This window comes from Lepidothrix coronata, unplaced genomic scaffold (assembly GCF_001604755.1).
Source record: "Lepidothrix coronata isolate B3197 unplaced genomic scaffold, Lepidothrix_coronata-1.0 Scaffold29, whole genome shotgun sequence".
In the NCBI taxonomy this organism is placed as follows: Eukaryota; Metazoa; Chordata; class Aves; order Passeriformes; family Pipridae; genus Lepidothrix; species Lepidothrix coronata.
In genome coordinates, this window is record NW_016690209.1 from 4,117,191 (window position 1) to 4,133,868 (window position 16,678).

Below are 16,678 nucleotides of genomic sequence, written 5' to 3' on the forward strand. Positions count from 1 at the left end.
TGGGCCATCCCTTTCAGAAAGTCTAAGCTTGTGTGCCCTGGGTGACCTGAGAGGTAAAGTGCACACATATGTAGACACACACGGATACTTGTCATGTGTACACGTTTTGGAGAGCCCAGTATGTTGGCTCAGGGAGCAAAGGTCTCCAAAGAGCTCCCAGCTGTTACTTGCACAAAGAATATCTTCCCAGGGCAGTCTGGCCAGCTCTTATGTCCCAAGATCACTGGTCCTCAGAGGATGAAGGGCAGAGTCAGGGCCCATCCCTGGTATAGATGAAAAGCACAAAAAATATTTATTGTTTTGGCTCTTTCCTGGAGTACGGTACCCTTGCTCAGACAGTCTCCCACACCACTGCCTTGCCCACAGTTTGTACCCACAGTTTCTCCAAGCATTCTGGTTAACAAAGCCAGCCTGACCAAGAGGAAATGAAGCTCTTCTCTTTTTTTTCTTTCCTTTTTTTTTTTTTTTCTTTTATCAATCATTCATCTGTCTCTCTTGTCCTGTCACCACAGAGAAGAAAGATGTGGTTGCTGGATCCTGAGGTTGCCTCTCACTACCCTCTGAAGCAGCCATAGAGGATGGTGCTTAGATAGCACAGAGGAACAGCAGGAATTCAAGCCCAGCCACAGTGTTGTCTCACAGCCTTCAGATGCTGGATCCTCAGTAGTCCTTAAGAGCCCTTAAAGTAGGTGTAGGTTTGTGAACCTGCCCTGTTTCCATGCTTGTAAGAGTCCTTGTTTGTTTTTCTTACGGTGGTCTGCAGTGTGTAGCATGAGTGCTAAAGGGGAGTAGCATAAGCACTTTCTAGTGATTGGAATTTTTCTTGTAAAAAAAAACCCAAACAGCTTGCTACTGTGTAGGCTTCACATAGGAGCATCCCACTTCACTCCAGAGTTGGTTATCATTTAAATAGGAAAGCATTCATCAAGAGTAAGGAAAAACATCTTTTCCTCAGTCCCATTAGCATCAAGAGCTCAAGGAAATCTTTCTCACAAAAGAAGAAAAGACTTGGGGCTTTCTTCTAATGCTGCCTTTGATGCGCTGTCTCTTTTTCTGTTACACATATATAGCAGCAGTTGTACTTGTTGGTGTATCCGCAATAGATTAATTTGTCCTGATATGTGAAATTCAAACCACCATAACTCCCCTTCTGCCCTACCCCTCAGATATCTGTCCATACCACAGGAACTGAGCACTTGCCAGGGCCGTCAGCCCTGTACAGGCAGATGCTGCTCAACTTATTGAGCTCTTCTCTCCTTTTTCAAGTGGAGGAGATTTCACTTAGGAAGGGTTTGCACAGGGAAGGGTTTGCACAGGGAAGAGATTACATCTTAAGGCTTTTTCTGCTCCCTTTGCACTTTTGCTTCTCTCTAAATACAAGGAAGCTCTGTAAATTACTATTCCATGGATAAACCCAATCTCCTGAAAAACTTGCTTCTCCATTGACCTTTTCGATCCATTGAGCTTTTATGTGACTTGGATGCTTTCTTTAGCTAAATATTTGTATAGTAAATATTCAGTGTATGGATGGTTGTTACAACTGCAAGCTCTGTTGGACAGAGGCTGGTTCCCTGCTTTGCACCTTGCACAGCCATAGCCAACACAATGCACAGCTACAGCAACAACATTCCTATGGCTTTTGAATGGCACAGACTGTGACTGACTTTGTCAGGCACAATGGAGCTGTTATCATCAGTTGCTCTGAGAAAGAAGTTTCCAAATTCACCTTTTCTGCAATGTCTGAGGAGAATGGAGGGGGTGTTGAATTTTATCACGACAATATTAGAAAGAAGATGAGTCAAATATGCCACAGGGGTGTCCATCAAAGAGCAGAGATAAAAGTACCGAATTCCAGCAGCAAATTGTGCCTAGCAGACACGATGAAATAATGCTGCTTGAAGGGAGTGAGGGGAAGTGTCACGGCACCCCAGGTGCTAGAAGTGCCTCTGTGAGCACCAGAAGAGTGAAGTTGTCTTTGCTGCCACGCTGCAGACTTTCTGTCTGACGCTGAGTGAGTCACTGACGTGTGGCTCACTGCAGGAGTGCAAGTGCCTGACTGCTGTTATGGAGCAGATCATCCTCAGTGCAATCACACAGCACCTACAGGATGGACAAGGGATCGGACCCAGCCAGTACGGGTTTAGGAGGGCAGGTCCTGTCTGACCAACCTGATTTCCTTTTATGATCAGGTGACCCACCTGGTGGACGAGGGGAAGGCTGTGGATGTGTCTACGTGGACTTCAGCAAAGCCTCTGACACCGTCTCCCACAGGATTCTCCTGAAAAAGCTGCAGCCCACGGCTTGGACGGGGGCACTCTGTGCTGGGTTAGGAACTGGCTGGAGGGCCAGGCCCAGAGAGTGGTGGTGAACAGGGCTGTGTCCAGTTGGCAGCCAGTCACTAGTGGTGTCCCCCAGGGATCAGTGTTGGGTCCAGTCCTATTTAATATCTTTATTGATGATTTAGATGAGGGGATTGAGTCCATCATCAGCAAATTTGCAGATGACACTAAGCTGGGGGGGAGCGTCGCTCAGCTGGAAGGCAGGAGGGCTCTGCAGAGGCACCTGGATAGGTTGGAGAGTTGGGCTGATTCCAACGAGATGAGGTTCAACAAGGCTAAGTGCCGGGTCCTGCACTTTGGCCACAACAACCCCCTGCAGTGCTACAGGCTGGGGACAGAGTGTCTGGAGAGCAGCCAGGCAGAAAGGGACCTGGGAGCTTGGATTGACAAGAAGCTGAACATGAGCCAGCAGTGTGCCCAGGTGGCCAAGAAGGCCAATGGCATCCTGGCCTGTATCAGGAACAGTGTGGCCAACAGGTCCAAGGAAGTGATTCTTCCCCTGTACTCAGCGCTGGTGAGGCCACACCTCGAGTGCTGTGTCCAGTTCTGAGCCCCTCAGTTCAGGAAGGACATTGAGGTGCTGGAGCAGGTCCAGAGAAGAGCAACAAGGCTGGTGAAGGGACTCGAGCACAAGTCCTATGAGGAGAGGCTGAGGGAGCTGGGGTTGTTCAGCCTGGAGAAGAGGAGGCTGAGGGGAGACCTCCTCACTCTCTACAACTCCCTGAAAGGAGGTTGTAGCCAGGTGGGGGTTGATCTCTTTTCCCAGGCAACTATCAGCAAGACAAGAGGGCATGGTCTCAAGTTGTGCCAGGGGAGGTTTAGGTTAGATATTAGAAAGAATTTCTTTACAGAGAGAGTAATCAGACATTGGAATGGGCTGCCCAGGGAAGTAGTGGATTCTCCGTCCCTGGAGGTTTTTAAGAAGAGGCTGGATGTGGCACTTAGTGCCATGGTCTAGCAACTGCAGAGGTAGTGGGTCATGGGTTGGACTTGATGATCTCGGAGGTCTCTTCCAACCCAGCTGATTCTATGATTCTATGAAATCAGTGCAGGTCAGGTGCTGAAAAAAAATTAAGAGGTCTTCTCTCTTGTGACGTACAGATAATATTTCCTCTATTCCTTTATATGGTGAGTGGTTTATGCTCAAGATTGCAGCCTCAAGTCCTGAGCTTTGGGGACACTCTTCACTGTTATTTTGGTACAGCAATATCTAGGGAAGTCCAAAATTTGGTCTGCCGTCTATGGGGACACTGCAGCCCCAGCACAAACTCTTCTTGCTCTGCTATGCTCCATTTCATGCAGACTGGACTATAGAGTCTTAGTGGGGCAATGCTTGGGTTCCCCTGTTGCAGAATGACCTCCCAGAGGTGGATTGTCTGTGTCTGCAGGGCGCGCTATGTGGCCAAGGGCTTGCCAGTCAGCCCCGAAGGAAGCTGCCTATGCTCTGAAATGGATTTTTTAACCAAGAAACAAAGTTTCCTTTCCTGTAACCCCAGACTTATGAGTCAGCACTTCACACATCAATTATTTACAACAAAAAGCAAGAAAAGCAATTTTAAGATTTTGTAGGATGGAGGGAAAGAGAAGGGGAGACATAGCCCACACCAATCCTAAGTTAAATGTATTCCCTTTCTTTGCTTCTCAGGTCTTCAAGAAATTTTCTTTATCTTTGTACAGTCTTTTGTGTGTATCAACTCCAGGCCTAGATATTTATGTTTAGCCTCAAGGTCAATGCAAATAAAACATGTTGTACAGCTAGGGAAAGTAGGCACAAAGAGCTGAAATAACTTAGCTATGCCTTTAATTCCCTGTACTGGCTATGTCAGGACCCAAAAGTAGCATGTATGCACTCCCTCCTAGAAGACATGGGAATTCAAGTAAGGGTACCATTCCTGTTTGTGCAAGGTACCTGAAGGCTTTCATTTATGCACCCTTTGGCAAGGAATGTGCGGCTCTAGACTGTAAATGAAAATTGCATTGAGTCACAAGGAAAATCCATGCAACCCACAACCTTCACATCTAACCATGGTGGTGAACACGGGCTGAAGTCATGGAGGCAAACGTGGCCTGTTCTATGTGACAAAGGGATCAGTAGCTGCCTAATGTATTTTCCAGCCTCCATGGGCTGTTTGGCTGCCACGATGATGTTGTGAGGTGGTGACAAAGGATGCAGGAAGTTCTTATTAGGAGGATGCTGTGATGAGGAAGCAAACAAGATGAGCTGTTAATGAAAGACAAAAAGCACTGAAATCCCTCAGAATATGTGGGGACTTTTCTGGTGAGTAATACCAACATTTTAGGAACAGAAAAATGAGTCATTCCTATTCCACATAAACTCCTCTCATCCTGCCGTGATTCAAAAACCAGCACAGTCCCATGGAGTCCCTCACCATGGGATGGAGTAAATGACATTTCTCCTGTAGGGAAGACAAGGTTTCAGCATTTGCCCAACACATCTGTGTCCTGAGACACCTCTCAAGGAAGGGTGTGCTGATGGGAAAAGTTAAACATCCTTGGGCTCCGTCCAGTGAGAAGAACAGCTACCCTGTCCTCTCACACCCAGCTGGCAGCAATCTGCACCAAAAACTATACGAGGGACTCTTATTACAAACCCCTTTCCCTCTCTTCCTCCAGCCAGTGGTTGCATGGGCAGCGTTGGGTGCTGTGGATGTGAAAACTGCCTGCCTCACCCTTTTCAGAGGGAAGCAGCCAGGGTGGGTGAAAGTCTTTGTTATGATGAGCTGGTCACAGGCTCTTGCACAGGCCACCTCAATGGAGGGCTATGAGCGATATCTGTAAACACGTTTCATGCAAACATCGTTATCCTTGGCAGCTGCAGTAAAAAAGCTGCAGCTTAAACGAGCGTCTGGTTCCTCAGTCTTTCCTGTGCTATGATCTCATGTTACAATGTGAGCAAATTTCCTATCTGTGAAGAAGGGAAGCAGAGAAGTCCCTGGGGAGCTGAGGTGGATTTTCCCTTCTTCCCATCAGGTGCTACTTTTAGCACAGGGCTGTGGTATATCCAGGAGCCTGGGTCAGGGTTAACAAGGGGCTCCCTGAAACCCCACTGCTGAAATGTTCAACCTCCATGCCCCTTGCTGAGTTGCTGTTGTGCCAGCAGCATGTGCTGAGATCTCTCTGGGGCCCTGCCTGCTTTGGGACCCTGCCCTGCTGGGTTCCCTTAGAGAGCAAGGCATTGCAAGAGGTCAGCGTGTCCAAACGAAGTCTCCAAGGTGGGGGGGGCGGCTGGTGCTGGCATGGAGGAGATGTGTCAGGCAAACACTTCTGGCAAATTGCTTTGTGCCTTTTTTTTTTAATCCTCCAAGATCTGGGGCTTTTACTGTTCTCAGGGCTATCCTGGTCATTCAAGGAGGAGGGGAGGATCTGTGTACTCCCATCCAGCAGGGATCCTGGGGGACACATAGTTTGCCCAACTGGGCATAACGAACAGGTGAGTTTCATACCGTCCTGGGTCCAACGCCAGCCATCTACAGCAAGAACAGCAGGAACTTGTCTAGATACCTTTGGGATCCAGCTGTTTATTTTGATAGTGTGGCTGTGTTTGGATTTGTGCTTGTGATTTTTCTTTTTTTTAGAAGTATAGGGGATTAGTCCTGGCTTGTGCAATTGTTGTACCATGTTCTGGTTTTGTGTTGTACAGGGCTCGGCAATGGTGTCAGGAGATGTGCCCCGTAAGTACTCTTATTATTTATCCTCATTGTAAAAGCTGTACCAAATAAGTACCGGGCATTTCCAGAAATTGCTATTGATTGGGCAACTGCGTTTACAAAGCTAATCAATAAGTTCCCCCCACCACATATTTATTTGTGATACAACTGCTCTCTTTGTGTGCCTCATGTGCTTTCCAGAGCTTGTAATTTGTCCAGTGTAAATAGCTGATTTCATTCTTTTTCCTGGGGAAAAAAATAGCCCTGCTATTATAATGCCATGCCTCTTCTGGTGAGGGAGGTGTATGTGTCTTCCTGCCTTTAGGGTGGGTAATCTCACCCTTCACAGGAAGAAGATGAAGGGATGGGAAAGAGCCTTGTTGTTTCCTGAACACCAGAGTTACTGAAGTCTCCTGTGGATTTTCGTCCTTTGGCCTTTTCATCCTACTTCTGTTTCTACCATAATAACCCCAGCTCTTTTCACACTGCTCTTCCTGTGACTCTCCAACACGGAAGATAACGTAATGCTATAGCTGGGACAGAGCTGAGCAAGCTCTGGTTGGCCAGCCAGGACACACGTGCTGTTTGGCCAGGCGGCTGTTCATTCCCTAAGGGTTGTGTACCATGTGCCTTTCCACAGAAACTCCTCTGTATCTCTACCTCCACTCCTCTATGGGTTCTGCCAAATTCTGTAGGCACTTCTTGTTTCTGAAATTTCTACCACTCTTTTGAACGGGACCAATTTGAGTCAAAAGGTTCAAAAATTCTTTGAAGAGGATGTATGGTGGATCATCTGAGTGTCAGTCCAAGAAGAATCCTTTGTGTGGATGGTTGAATCGCCAAAATATTTAGAGCTCTATTTAGGATTCAAAGTTAAGATGAGTTTGGATATCTTCCTCTTCTGGCCTCAAATGACTTCCTTTATGCTGCCCCTGCAGTCCTGGTTTGCCTATGGCAAGAATGAGAAAGCACACAAGCAAATTTCTTCTAAAGGATTTCCCCATAAACTGGAACCACCAGAATTTTGCAAGAGCTTTTGCTGTGGTGTGGGACTATGACTAAAGAGACATTGGCTTTTCTTGCTCCATTATATCTGACTATGCCCTGTGTAAACTTGGATATGCGAATGCCCCCACCTTTCTCCGTAAAGGAGAAACAGACCTACATTTGATTTTTGAAACCCAATGGATCCTACATTTCTCTCTGCAATTTCCCACTTTGATCTGTATAGTCACCACAATTGGCCCTGTTTTGCATGTTTCACTTTATTCTAACACACAGATCTGCTACTGGATCCAGGATGGGATTTAAATCAACAGGCTCACATGTTGGCCATATTTTTCCAAGATTTTGAGACTTTCCTAGGTACTACTGCTCTGACCATAATACTAAGCAAGGCCAAAAACAAGGTAGTGTAGAATGTGGTGTATAAGAATGTTAACTATTGTCAAAATAGTAACACTGGTATTTTTATTGTATTCTTTCAGGAATTGTACAACCTGCTGATCAGCCACCTAAATAAGGAAACACAAATAATCCTTCTTGAAAATCAATGGTCAGGCAATAGTATGCTCTGTGTACAAGACTCAAGGAGTTTTCAAAAGTTATAGGTGCTGTTTGGCCAGCTGGATGACTGTCCAGTTAGAGCACAAATAGCCTGAAACAAACCACAGTAAATGCTGCTTCTTCCCCACCTGATAGTTTCAGGACATGGGAAAAGAGCTGAGTGTATTGGGAAGGGGGAGAGTTTTGAGGATGCTGTGGGTACTGGGCTGGCTTAAGGTGTAGGTCATGGTGCTTATGAGGGAATCTTGAAGCCCTGTACAGCTAGAGGTAGATGTGCTGGTAGTGGGAAAAGACATTGGGTGAAAATTCTTAGATAATGAAAAGACGAATCATGAGGCCTGAAATAGCTTGGATGATAAAACACAGGAGTATGATGAAATACTTGGTTTCTCAGTCTAAAAGAACTCCTATTGCCAATTTCTGTCAGGTTTTTAAACAACAAAAAGTGGCTTTCTTTGGCACTAGATACAGTATAATGCTATGTCCTGAAAAACTCAAATTGACCTGTGTATAATTAATGTTTCTCCTTAATATACATGAAAGCTTACAGCCAGTGGAGCTAAGCTCTTAAAACTTGAACCTTTGTCTTCTGAATTTGCCTGAGATTACTGAAATTCAAGGCTCTAGACACAATTACAATTAACTCCTATTCCTTCCTTCTGCTCCTCTGTACACTCAATTGCTTGTCCACACCCTCAGCTTCTTGGATCATTGACTCAGATGTTTAAATGGAAAAATACTCAGCACAAGTTTATTGCAATGAGCAGAAGCAAAGAGGGTCTCCGCAAATATCTTGGTTCTTTGTATGCAGCTGGGCTCCCCTTTGTTTACTTGACTTCCCAAGTTATTTTCAAGCCACTAAGGTCATTGCTAGTTAATAGTTGGCTAGAAATCAATAGACAGAGAGATGGTTAAAGATAAGTTTTAATAATGGGTGCAATCAAATTCTAGCAACTTTTATCTCTCTGCTGCTGCCAGTGGTGGGTGGTTTTTGTGCACTGACTCCATTCATCTCCCAGCTGTACAAACTCCAGGCAGGGTTTTTATCTTTGTAAAATAAAAAGCAAAATCCCACCCTGGTGCTTAGTGCCCTGCTGCTGGAGAGCTGAGCCCAAGTGTGCTTCAATGCTTTCCATCAGTTTCCACAGGATTTTCATCCCATGTTCACCACTGTCCTGAGAAAACAAAGCCCCAAGACAGGAAGTCATAAAGAGATGGAGCATCATCATGTTTTGACTGATCTCTGAATGAATGGGGGCATCTCAAAGTCTCAAGGAGCATTGCTAGTAAGTTCATGTTAGTGCTTCTGCACCCTAAATTGAGCACTTTGTTGAAGCTGGATTTTGAAAGAGCTTCATCTTAAAAGAGAAAACACTGTGCTATGATTTATGCCTTAAAATCAGGGTTTGCTTAATTTGGAGCGTGTGCAGGGCACTTCAAAAGTCTAATAGTTATCTCTTGCCAGCTGGACATTGCCACACACAAAACAGATCTCTCTCAAATACCTCTGGTGTTGAGTGAGCAAGCGTGTTCAAAGCGTGTTGGAGACGATGGCTGCTTTGGGCTTTGGATCAGGTGTTGCATGATTCTGCTTGTGCAGAGGTTCCTTGGCTGCCCACAGTTCGCCTGCCAATCCCGTGCCTGGCACCAGGTTCTCTTCCTGAGGGTTTTGCAGAATGTTATTGGGCTGTGATGCAATGGCATCCCATCCATCCTGCTGCAGCAGATTCACTCACTTAGGTATGGCTGGCACTTCCATGCATGCTCAAGCAAGTTAAAATCTTAGACACTCCACCTAACGCCCTGCCAGATGTTTTCACAAATATGACAGGCCATTGGGATGGCCTGAGCATGGAGTGCCTGCCAAGAATTTCAGGGACTTGTGCTCAGCTCCCTGTTCTGCCCCAGACTTCACATTCTGCCTCAGGCAAGTTACACTCAGTTCCCTAGGAGTACAATGCGAATAGCAAGTGTCCCAACTTGTGGGATTACTGCAATGGTAAACACCTCTAAGACTGCAGGATGCTGTGCCCCTGTGATCAGGACAGCCATATCACCAACTGTATAAAAAGTGACTTGAGCTCCTTTACCTGCTGAATGCTTCAGGGAATGCTAAATCTGCTTCAAGATGTGGGAAGGGACTAGGTAACCATCTCAGCACTCAGGACCTCCTCTTGTGAAAACATTGGCAAATCCTGAAGGTGTTGCTAAACTGGCATGTCACCTGAAAATTTGCACCAGAAGCACCAGGCACCTGAGATTCCCCTGTTGTAAGAACTCTGTCCAGGCTGTGAATCAGGGGAATGAATTCAGACTGTGAATTCAGGGCTATGGATTAATTCTGTGAGTGAAGAGCTGCAGGGCATAATTAACTAGCCAATGGTACCTGCTCAGGAATTACCTAGAGCCTGCAAATGTTTGCAGCTTCTCCAGAGTACAGAGACACTTAAACGAGTGCAAGGGTTACTAGGAGCTTAGAAAACTTACCAGTGGCTGCACTGCCCTCTCAAAGATTGCAATCTCCTTACACGCACCACATCTCCAGAGGAACTGCTTCTTTCTACCATCTCCACCCCTCCATCTTTTTTGCAAGAGCTGGTCTGCTAGGAGAAAGGCCTTCTTGGCAAGAGGCACCACTTTTCAATACACTCCAGCTGGTTTGGCAATGTCAACCAGTCAAAGAGACAACTGTTTGGGCAACTGAAGAACACTAGAGCATGGGTTTTAATGATTCACTGGTGGAAGAGATGTGGACTGTTCATTACAAATCCTACTGAAGATGCATGTTCTGAATGATTCTGGTAGTAACCTCTGAGTAACTTCATAAAGTATTAGATAAACGCAAAGTGGCACAAGAAAGAATGGTAGAAGGTCTTGGGGTTGTTGAACAGACAGACAGCATATGGAGTCCATTTTCACTATGAGATAATAAAGAAAAATGTTCACATGTAGAGTATTTAACATTTATATGTAAATAGAGTATTCAGTTTCAAAATTAAAAGGTGAAAGCTGAGTTATCAGTTTGTTGTTACTTGTGTGCAATAAGAGGACACCCCCATGGATCCAAGGTAGTCCTGTTTTTATGGGTATCCTAGGATGCAGACCCTCTGCAGTGGCATAATCTAGCACACCAGCTCATTACATTGTCTAGGAATTTCCTTGTTGGTCTCTCTCTTTTAAATAATTTCCAGTCCACTTTCAGAGGTAAAATCTCTGCATTAATGCCCTTGATAACACACTAGAAGAGGCAAATACCTTGCCCCAGTTTTACCAGCCTATCTTCTCTATGGATTGTGGCTATAGAGCAGTGAGCAGTGAAACAAAAATACAGCTGAGGATCTATTCCTGCTTTCTGTGGGCAAATCATATCATATCGCTCAATCAACCTGTTAAATATAATTTAATTCCTCCTGATCCATCTTCTGAGGCTACAGGCTGTTTGCTTGTCTGTGAGGATCAGCAGGTGAGAGCAGAGTTTCCTGGTGCTTGTGATAAAGAACGGTCTGTAAGCCTATCTATGCTTGGTACCCCTGCCTCTGGTGCTGTGTGAATGGTGTGTGGCCAGTCGCACCTGGCACAGAGCCACACCTGAAACCCAAACCTCTTCTGGGCTGATAAGCCAAGCCATGTAATGAGAAAGGAACGCTCTGCCTTGCTTTTGAACACACTCAAGGACACACACAATGTCAGCTTGTCCAAAGGCAGGAAGGATTTGTTTGAAAAGAGACGCAAGGAAAAAAAGAAAGTAAAACCCATATTTTTTTAATACTGAGCAAACAAAGTGAGGGTTTGGATGTTTGCAGATTAGGACTTAAAATCTGTAAGCATTAGGCTCTCATTTGTTTTGCATAAGGCCAAGGTCACAAATGACCTGAAGTTGTGGTTGTGTTGCTTTGCATGAAGAGGTGACTAGAGTTTGTGAATGAGTAGTAAATTTGGCCCAAAATTGCTTCTGAAAGGCCCAGTCTGTTTGCTCCTTAGTGTCAAATATGGTTTGAGTTTTGGTCAAGGGAAGAATAGAGATGTTGACATCAAATATTTTCCCATGGCTTGCAGACAGCATTTTGACTTCTGTTTCAAAAGGATATTTTTGATGTGCAGAACTTTGGTTTGAAAGTGTGGAAAGAGGGAGGGCAAAGTTAAGTAACTCCAAGAATGCTAGAATGCTGCTTGTCAAATTAAATGTTTTGGACAGACCCTGAAGCAGGTTTCCCAATTATCTTTGTTTTGCTGAAATTGTATGTTTCCCACTTGGTTGTCAAGGCTGAAGAAAGGAAACTCTTCCCTGTAGTCCCACCTTAAATCAGACTATCAGGTAGGAGATCACATAAAGGTTCTGGGCTCATTACTTTGGGTGCAGCACAGGCAAGTAGCAAAAACAACCTTCCCCTCCCTGATGAACGCCTGAACAGGAATTAGACAGGATGCAACAAGTGGACAAAACGCAAATGGGAGTGTTGGAGGAGGATGAAATGAGGAGGAAGCTGTGCCTTGCCATGGGCGAGCCTGCTGCCAGGTGGGTGTGAGGAATAGGCTTGTGGCATAGAGGTGTTTTAAGGAACTATGTGAAAGATGCTACTCTGCCTGTTGATGTGAATTTTGAAGCCCACATGGTAAAAAATAATCTCTGCTGTTTTTGGCATTAATGACTGGTAGTTTCATCAACAAGACCTGAATGTGAATGCTGTCATGGGAGTTTCTGCTTTCTTCACTGTCTCAGATAGTGCTATAAGTCATGCTCAAAACTTGTTGACGTTGTCTGGGCCCACTGCCAAGGCCCATGCAGGAGTTGTCTGGGGGTTAGGGGGCTTTCTCTCATGGGCAGTCAACCCAAAGGTTTTCATCTTCAGAAAATGTCAGTTAACAGATCGAAGATGCTCAAAAATGCCAAATGCTCCTGGTTCCTGTTGTCTGCAAATTGGAGAGGTGGGTGGTCTGAATAAACATCAGAGTAGGACTCTCAGTAGCAGCCAAATGCTTAAGTACTTTGCAACCCAGTGGCTCTCAGACAATTACAAATATGTTTTTGTTGATCCTTCAGCAGGTGATGAACTGGAGACTTAGATCTGAGATCCTGCCTGGAGTCTGCAATTCTCAAAGCTGTGTGCAAACTTTCAGCTTGGTTCAGCAAACTTTGACACCTTTGGAAATGTGCACCCATGTGCAGCTGAGGCAGAGAATTGGGATAAAATGAAAGTCAGTGCAAGGTAGCAGTGCAGCTACCAAATAATGGTTCAACACTTCTTTTTTTTCAGGGTAACCAACAACTGATCAATAGGCATCAACTAAAACTGTGGTCATGATCCAGCATTCGATTGATACCCGTCCTCTTAAGCCTGGAACAAATATAATTTGTTCCTTGTTGCTATTCAGGTCAGGACCCTCTTGGTGGATTTCCTCTAAAGAGACGAGAAAAGTAGCTACTAAAACTAAAGGAGAATATTATTTACTAACCACAGAGTCCTGGGCTGCTAATTAGGAGAAAGTTTCTAACATTCAGATTTTGAAATTGCTTCCCAGTAGGAGCAATCAATGCATGAATGTCCTGCATAAGGATGCAGCTTGACAAACTTAAAAAAAATTGTCACAATTACAAGAAGAGAAGGTCTACAATAGCAAGAGCTTAAATATACTAATCCATGAGTCTTTCCAACCTCCCGTTCCCGTTGTGATCATCCTGTGATATTAGCTTTTGTTTCAAAGCAAGCTGGACTAAAACTCAACTCCTTGGTATCATCTTTAGTCTATTCCCATCCCTAACCAAGCTATTAACTTGCAGTATCAGTTATTAAAGGCACCTGTGACCCCCTACAAACCTCCAGAGACAACTGACTGCCTACTTCTCCTTCCTGATCTGGTTTGAGGTCAAGATCTGAATATGCTTCAGCATTCCAGTCCAATTAAAAAATTCAATTTGTGTTTAAAATTTGTTTGGGGGTCTTTAATTCCCTGCAGTAGATTCCTCCCCTCCTTGCAAAGTTGTAGGGAAAAGCATGTTCAGTGTTATTAAATGACTCACCAAAGTAGCCCAGTGGCTTAGTGGGCTTATGTGAGGCTTAGTGCACTCAATGGAGCACGGTGGGACACCCAGCACTGTCTGCCAGGTCAGGAGTTGAATCGGTGCTATCTGAGTGATATTATCCAGGATGCCTGGGGACAGAGGAAATTAAAAGTCACTAAAGCTTACTGCCCTGAGCCAAGACTCAATTGCAGAATCACCTGCAGGGTTGGCCTGCACACCTACTGCCTTTTTTTTTTTTTTCCCCTTGGTTGACTCTTAAATGTGTTTTTATTTCCAAGCCAGTGGATGGCATAAGGCTGGCTCTGGATGGCTGAAATAGTCAGGGATGAGGCAGAATGGGATTCACTGATGTGCAAAAGACCTTGGATACTGTTGGGAGTGAGGGATGAGAGTGATGGGAAATGAGCAGCTCTTTCCATTTTGACTTATGATCTCTGAGCCTACAAAAAACAGATGTGGGTGAAGGGCTTTGCAACCTGACTGGGGAGGGCAGGGAAAGGGGGGGGAAAGCAGGATAAGGCTGTTCTGAAATTTTCATAAGAAGGCTTTGTTCAGGGAAAATATGAGATTTCAACTGACCATAGTTTTCTCTTTACTGGGAGAAATATTTGCTGTTGAATACACACACCCCTCCCTCCTCAACCTCCCTACTCCTCTCCCACCCAGCTTTTTTAAGCTGGAAGTTAAACTAATAGGAATAGTTTTGGATCAAATGAAGCATCCCACTTTTTTTTTTTCTTCCAGTTTTTAGAAGATAATAAAAAGTTTTATTTAAAAGAGATTGGAGTAGAAATGTAAAATATCAAGGTGAGCTGAAAGTTCTGGAAAAAAAAATTCTTCAGTTTGACTCAAAATAAAACCTTCAGATTATTCTGAACTGCCGGTGAACCGAAAAATCAGTCATTTGCACTAATGATAAGTAACTGGCAGGTTGTTTTGCCTGTCAAATTCTGTGTCTTGTGGAGTGAGCACATTGTTGTCTGCTGACATGATCTACTGAGCTGTTTAAAAAAAATAATAATCAAATACAGCTCCTCTCTGCTGGCAATAAGGCTCACTGACAGGTGCAAGGGACTTCCTCGTGTCTGGACTATGGGGATGAGGGAGCCCAATCCCAGTTTGTGCTCTCAGAAACCACCATGGCCTAATAAAAACCCCAAGTTTTCCTCTGAGTAGTAATGTTCAGACACTGTCATAGCAATAATCGCTGATTATCTGGATGGCAGTGGCATCTCCATGCAGCCACTCATGCCAGGGCAGGACACAATACCACAGTGTGTTCCAACGGGAAAGGCAGAGGATAAGACGCCAGGGGGAGAAGGTAGTAACTGTGCTTTTCTCAGCCCTCTGCTAAGGGTTGGTGTTACCCATCACCATAAACAAGGACAAATGACAAAAATCAGCTGGGCCCTTCAGTAGGGTAAAGAAAAATGAGAGGGAAAAAAAAGAGGAAACTGGATGTCTCCTGGTTTCTTCTTCTACTGGGAGATGGATGTGTGTTTGGGAAGCAAGCTACCTTCACCCACAAATGATATATTAGGTACCCCATATATCTTGACACTTGTATCTTAGTGCTTGTACTTATTTACCCTTGGGTGCTTTTCTGATAACACTGCCAAAACAGAGGTGAGCAGGCTGCCTAAGCAGACTAGATGGATGGGAAAGAAGAGGGGAAATGTAATAACTGTAATTTCATGGTACATCTACCAGGTGACCGGAGACTTGCTGAGTGAGGCAGTGTCTGAGCTGAAAGGAAGTTCTGGGAAACTGTATGAGGGTCTGGGTTTCATTTGAGGTGGTTGTGGTTAAGGTAGAAATCTGGTAGTCTGGTAATTAACCCAAATCAGAGTTTAGGGGGGTGTGAGAAATGAGCTGCCAGTGTGGGCTAGACCTCTCATCTTCATATGGTTCCTCTTGTTGGTTGTGTTGATCCCCAGGGGGTTTCTGGCCCTACATGTAGAAAGGGAGGCAGCTTAGCAGGAGCCCACCCAGTGCAGCCCAAGGACTAACTGCCAGCAAGGCTCTTGGCAGCCCTGCCATGCTGTGAGAGCAATCCTGAGGCTGACATCTATGGGATGGGAGCTGTGGGACTGAATGGTTGTAGTAGTATAGGGTATTTGTTTTAAGTGCTTCAGGGTTTAGGTTAAGTCTGGTGATTCAGTATTTTAGTTCTTTTAGACCCTGCATGGTTGCTACCCTAAGGAAAGAGAACCAGTCTAGTGAGTAGGGCATGCACAGGAGCCAGGTCTAGATCTACCACCAACTTGCTGTGATCGCTGGAGATCTCTTGTGTGGATAGAGCAAAACTCAGTAACTATGTGCACCCCTCCCCAAGGAGCTGTAAACAAGGTCTATTTCTCAGAAAAAAATTCAGGCCACGGTCCAAGTAAGCCTCACTCTAGAAGCTAAACATCCTGCTGTAAATCCGAGTAGAATTACACGTAGTGCTGTCCTCTATTCCCCACTTAAAAAAAAAAAATTACTTTAATTTTCCTACCTTTACTTGGGTTTATTCTCTAAAACATGAGATGCCAGCTCCATTAGATGCCTGTGCAGAGGCACAGTCACAACCAGTGTGGTAGGAGAAGGGAGGGCAGAGCCAGAGCAGGTGCTCATGATTCCTTTGCTCAGAAACTGCCTTGCACACAGCCTTGGTTGGCTTTTTTTTCCCTAACTAACTAAAAGAAGTCCAAACCACTATCTGGTCCTTGGTGCCAGTATTCCCAGACCAGCCAGGTACCAAATCACAGTGCAAATAACAGTACCAGTAAATGGCTGCTTTCCCTGTGCACCCTCCTGGGTGCCCCAATACTTTGTTCCAAGGAAAGTGGCATGAAGGCTGCAGGAGTGTTCCTGCTTTCTGCAGACCCCATCTGCAGAAGGATGGGGAGCTGGTTTCAACAGGCAGCACTGGCTGCCAGCTCCTGCCTTCTTTTGCTGGTTGCAAACAGCATTTCCTTATCGGGTGATGGGTCCTGGTGCCAAGTCCTGACTGCCCTCACGTACCCTTGCGGCTTTCTGCTCTTCTGCCATGAACATGACCCATGTCACGTGTTTCTGCTTGGTCCTGACCCTTGTCATGG

The 16,678-nt window shown here is 45.1% G+C and overlaps 2 long non-coding RNA genes across 4 annotated transcripts in view; both read right to left on the bottom strand.

Annotated features, from left to right (window-relative positions):
* The window catches only part of LOC108495207, an 86,066-nt gene extending 69,654 nt beyond the window's left edge, over window positions 1-16,412 (bottom strand). For all 3 annotated transcript variants that reach the window (XR_001874029.1, XR_001874030.1, XR_001874028.1), the window contains exons 1-2: window positions 16,093-16,412; window positions 13,593-13,723 (exon numbers count right to left, since the gene is read on the bottom strand). This is a non-coding gene — a long non-coding RNA (uncharacterized LOC108495207). The remainder of the gene's footprint in view (window positions 1-13,592; window positions 13,724-16,092) is intronic.
* Window positions 7,168-9,747, bottom strand: LOC108495209. The gene is made up of 3 exons (XR_001874034.1): window positions 9,664-9,747; window positions 9,079-9,233; window positions 7,168-7,521 (listed from the first exon to the last, which is right to left on the bottom strand). It is a non-coding gene; the product is annotated as an uncharacterized LOC108495209 (long non-coding RNA).
* Window positions 16,413-16,678: the final 266 nt, after the last annotated feature.